Source organism: Chenopodium album, chromosome 20, assembly GCF_948465745.1.
Source record: "Chenopodium album chromosome 20, dcCheAlbu1.1, whole genome shotgun sequence".
NCBI classification, from domain to species: domain Eukaryota; kingdom Viridiplantae; phylum Streptophyta; class Magnoliopsida; order Caryophyllales; family Amaranthaceae; genus Chenopodium; species Chenopodium album.
In genome coordinates, this window is record NC_137853.1 from 9,698,745 (window position 1) to 9,704,744 (window position 6,000).

A 6,000-nucleotide genomic window follows, 5' to 3' on the forward strand; every position below is an offset into this window, starting at 1 on the left:
AATACATTTAAACAAAATATCAAAACAAAGATACATTTTAAACAAAACTTTCATCAATATTTTTTTAATTAAACATTAATAAGTTATAGAATTTTTTTTATTAATTACAAGTAGCTATTTGCTTCTTTTTTTTTCTTTTTTTTTTCTTTTTTTTTTCCTTTTTCAATAAAAATATATTTTCCCTAAAAGTATTATTAATCAACAACCCTATTCACCAAACAAACGTATAAAATGATTTTACATATAATTTTATCATTTAATATTGTTTCAATTATAATTACAATTATCGTACGTGTGGTAGATTAAAATCAGATGAAATAAACAAGTCTAAGCGTGTCAATCTCTAATTAAATATGTAAAGAACAAAACTATGAGGTTTTAAAACTCATTAAGAGTAAGTCAAAGCATACAACAACTTGTTCTTAGGTTTACCTAAACTATTGGCCTAATTTCTTTCCATAAATCAAGCATAATTGATGATTAATGTTTCAATCCTTATTCTTAGCTTTGTACTACTACTTGTACTTTGAGGATATAAATCAACTTGCTTGATGGATTAAGAGAGAATTAACACTCTAACTACATTAACAGAAGGTCACGTGACAAGTCAAGTAAAGTCTTAACAAACTTATAATTTTAAATAAATATTTTTTCATGCATAATTACATAATAACATGCAATGCCAACCAATAGGGATAGCTTCTGTGGGCTTAATACAAGAATTCTATTGGCGCATATTTCCGGTATTTACAAAACCAATAATAAATCTGAAATTAATACCATAATTAGTATTCCGTGGTACGTAGATCTTTCCTAATTTTAATACTCTTATTTTTGCATTACTTCATGTTTGACCATTCAATACAAGGGTTAAAGCACGTGACATTAATTTGATACTCTGTCCAATTCCAATAATAGAAATTAAATAGCAAGATAAATTAAAATAAAATTTTTTGATAGTGTGTGTATAATTGTACAAATACGTACTGTACTCTAGTACTATACAATTGAAGTATTCAAGTATTTTTAATTTCTAGGTTGTGTTATGAATTATGATGATTGGATTGATTGCTAAAAAATAATCATATAGTTCTACATGTAAAAATAGATGTATATCAAATTAAAGTTAATTCATATATATAGTCATCATCAACAATAGAGGGATCGATTATATATGGTTTAATTTAGTATATTAGATGTATAAGATATTTATTTTAATATGAAAATAAATAGCGTAAAGATAAAAGATCTATCCACTTTCGTCTACTTTAATGGGACAATTAAGAAACAAGAAGATCTTGCATTACAAAGATGGGGTTAGGGCCGGCTAAGATACCCTAGTCATACAATATTTTGCCGATTATCTCTATCTGTATAAGTAAACCATTAACGCTGGGTGTATCTTATTGCAACATTGAGTTGGTAAATCAAGACTTATCTCTGCGTTTTTCACTAGCTAGATCAAACAACAGTTTTATGTATAACTTACACAGTAACACACATAGTTTAACATAGTTATTATATTGCAATTTAAAGACCGTCTGATATAATACACTCGGAATTATTAATCTCTAAAGTTGTATTCAACCAAAGGCAGCTATGATCTTACTTTAAACATGGCCAAGTTATTATTCTTGTACAATAGCACTAGGATGTGATGGCTAATATTGTGGAGTATGGTCACTATGATGTGTTCCTTTTAGGTCAAAAAGTTAACACATGAAATTATTTAATATGCATCACTCAAAGCTAATACAGGAAACAAGTGGAATTTTTTAACAAGTAAAAAATGGCGGGAGCAATAACAAGAAGGCTATAAAAATTATTTAGTATAAGATCAATCCACTAACTTTTTAATTATTATTCAAATTATTTAACAATAAAATGTAAGTTCAGAATTTTTCAAAGATTTTTGAGGACCATTTTCATCTAGAAGCTTAATTTATTAGCACTAAGTTGGTATATATTCCACAATATATATTCCACAATCTTCAAAATACAATCTAGTACTACATATTGTAAAGTGAAGTTATTATATGTTGTCAAAAAAGTTTATCTTAGCATCTTTTGTGCAATGTTAACATTACAACATTTATATAACTATTGTTGAGTTTTGGCAGCATTTATAGCATCTTTGAATTCCACGGTGTATATTCCACTCATAGAATTATATACTTGATGACTTTTAGAAGTACAACATTTACTTTATATGCTTCTTAAAGTGAATTAGTACTTGAAATAGTTGATACAACTTTTACAGGTTTGATGTAATGCATCTATGATTTTTAGAGGTCGGGATTCTCTTATTCTTCCTGAGTTTCAAGGACTAGCCTTGAAAAAGTTTCGTTTTAATGCAATATGGATTATCTTGACCTATTTTTAAAAAATTACTTTAAACACCTCAAATTAGCTACATTTTTACTAACCACAATAATGTGGATATTGCATAGGTAATTTTATAATTTTATTTCCTAATCAATGGCTTGGGTAGTGCACAATGATAGCTACCTCTATTTGAATTATCACCACCAAAATGATACAATTTTACATGGTAAGTCTTCAATAATCGGTCATAATCAATGGTAAATACAGAATATAGTATCTTAGAAAAGTAGAAAGTCAGTTATCCTTTGAAATATATTACGGAGTTACTAAGTTATTGACCTTATTGTGGTCTCGTTTAAAGTTATAGCGAGATCATCTTATGTAAAAGTGTCTCGTTTTAAATTTGTGAATGGCCAAAAGTACATTTTTATTAGTATCTAGGCATTGTTAGTTGCTACATTAATGTGCTCGATTTAGCATCTATATTATTAATATTGTAAAATTGTACTTGAATTTGGAAGTTTGTATAACTATGTTAAGTTGTGGGAGCATTGCACCCTAATTGTAGAGTTAGAATTAGGATCTACATTATATCTAGCCATCAATTTAATAATCGATATTGAATCTAAATTGGTTATTTAGGTTGAGTAAGAATGTACTAACGTAGTCATCCCGAGAGTTTGAATCACTTGAAGTCTATTTTTATTACTGTTCTTTCTCTTATTTACTCAAATTGCTGCAATTAGATAAATTTATTCTTAAATCGGTGATGAATCGAAAATGTCAAATTCTGCTAGCTAGAATCACTTTGTAAAAATTGGCATTAATTAGTTTGTTGATTGGACAACAATTTTTGAGTAAAAATTGGCATTTCAGTTATTTCTTTTATTTATTTTTTTTTTATTTTTTTTTAAAGAAAAAAATGAAGGTAGTCATCATATGGGCGATTCAATCTCTTTTGAGTACTTATTATAAGTATTAGATAGTGCAATACATAATTACAAGCACATAGAAGTTTTTATATGTATTTCATCTAAAACTAATTAGCAATTCAACACATTATTCGCTAAATCACTATACATATTCGATAGTTAAATTCAATTCTTCTCACAAAGGCTGGACAAAAATACACTAATGTGATACATTGTTAGCTAGAAATTTAGTAATTACTCACTCTATAAATCTATTAGGGTTATTATATACATTGTTAGCTATAGAAGCAAACTAAATAAAGCAATTGATTATTATATTGGGTCGTTAGTGTATGTAGATCATAAATAATCTAGTTTAACTTAATTTAATCATATTTCTTGTAATCTTGGTCATATTCCCTCAATAACATTCTACAATTAAGAAGGGTAAATTAGGTAAATCCTTCGTGAAACTGGTTAGTTATCTTTATGCAAATGCATGAATTGATATGTAATAACATCATATCAAATTATCAATGATCAATAGATTACAAATTTCCACCCTAGTATCAAATCCAATGAGTCTTGCAATACTTAGAAGTATGAAAGATTCATGATGATATAATGTATCATAAAATTAATGGGAACTAGTTGGAGATTTGAAATAGGCAATCATACAATAAAGTTTAAATCTAAGTAATGGATCAAATTAACTCTAAATCACTTTAATAAATAGCTTTAAAGCATGATTAGACACATCTACACATATATCACTAACTAATTACTCCTTAAAACATTAAAAATTTACAAATTACAACTATCATGGACTAAGATTGATATATTTGAATTGCATAACAGATAATAGTGACATATCTACATAAATCACTTCACTAAATTTGCGACCCTACAATATATTTATTAGTCTTTGTGTAATTCAACGACTTTTATTATTGTCCTTTGGAATTGTTATGAGCAAGACCCACAATATTAGGAAACCGTTCAAAATATATATTGAGATGGAAGAAAAAGATGAGCAACACCTTTTTGGATAAGCAACTTGTCATTTATGATGTTAACGAAGTTGGATTACGATGTTCCCCAAAATGAGCAAATACTTTTCTAAGTTTTAATTTTCACAATTCTAAGTACGACATTTTTGCACCGGTATCCTAACACGCACAACATTGTGCATACTAATTCTTGCTTGGACCACTATAAGGTAAAGGAGTTGTTTCAGGTTAAAGAGATTTTCAATATGAACTTGAAGAACGTATCTAAATTAATAACAACAGGTTATGTAGCAACGTAAACTTTGTGTCATATTCTTCTCGTTTTAGGTAAGGGTTTGAATTTGATGAATACATCTACTACGCTAAGATGATGATGATGATGATAAGGTTTTTTCTCATTTGAATCCTACCTAGATCTTGTCGTAGATCAAATTCGAACTAAAAATAGGACTCTAGCAAACCTTTTCTGTGATACAAACATTATGTTGAACACTATCATGCCACACTATCCCTTCACATTGAGAGCCATTTGGGTTAACATGTGGATATAGCATATATAAACCTACCTTTCCTATGGAATAGTGCTAACTATTACACTTGAAATAAAAGGTGTAAATGAAATATGAAATTGACAATTTTAGGGTTTTTCATACATTGGCTCTAATACCTATGCCAACGGCTAACTCAACCAAATTCTTATGTTGATGAAGATCATGATTGGTTTTAATAATATATCAACACCAGGCCGTCTTTGATGAAAAGCTAAAAGCTGAAAATTAAAGCTGATTTTGTTAGTTAATTTTGAGTAGATGATTGTATTAACTAACGATTTGACTAACTGTTTATATAAAAAGTGTTTGATAAATAGTTAATTGCTTAATTTTGTTTGAATGAGCGAAATAACTAACAATGCAAGCTAATTGTGGAGGTAGTAGTTGAGATAGGCTAGGGTTTCAATTAAATGGGGTTATAAGTGTACTTTCACCTTAAGAAATTGAATAAGCTAATGAATAAGCCCTGAATACGAGTTTCTTTTAAATTAAAAAAAAAAAAAATAAGTAGAATAAGCTCTTTGAATTAGCTTATTTAGTAACAAATTAGATAATGTTGGTCAAATAAGCTAATTTTATCCCAATAAGCTATCTTCCAAAACTTTATTAATCCTGATAATGAAAATTTTTAAATATTCATCCGCTGCTTGATTTGCTTTTCGGAAAAAGAAAAAAAAAAAAAAAAAAAAAACGTTTGTTTAGAATCCAAAAGAAACGAGTACTCGTATTGCCTATGAGAACATTCACCGGTGGATCCATAATATTCAACGATGCAATAATCCATGCACATTTATCAGGCAAACACATACATAAAAGTTTGTGGTTATCAAATGTCATATTCATCAACAACATCAACTACAAATTTATACAGTATGAAACATTAATGGGAGATCAGATCTTCTTGCAGCTTTAATTATTTTATATTTACACATAAAAAGAAACCATATATTTATAATATTATACACGCGTCAATTGATCTTATCTTATATATTTATGGGCATAATGTTGTTTTGTTTTTCTTACTCGACATTTTCTTTTTTTGAATGTCCTAAATTTTTACAAGTGTCACAACCATGCAAATTTGCCACTAATGACTCACATGTCTCTTCGTCATTTGTGTAGCTTGCATGGGATGCAAAATTCTACGACTTTTGAAATTTTTTGGTAACACTAACACATCATGTTTCATTTTCCCTTTTAATT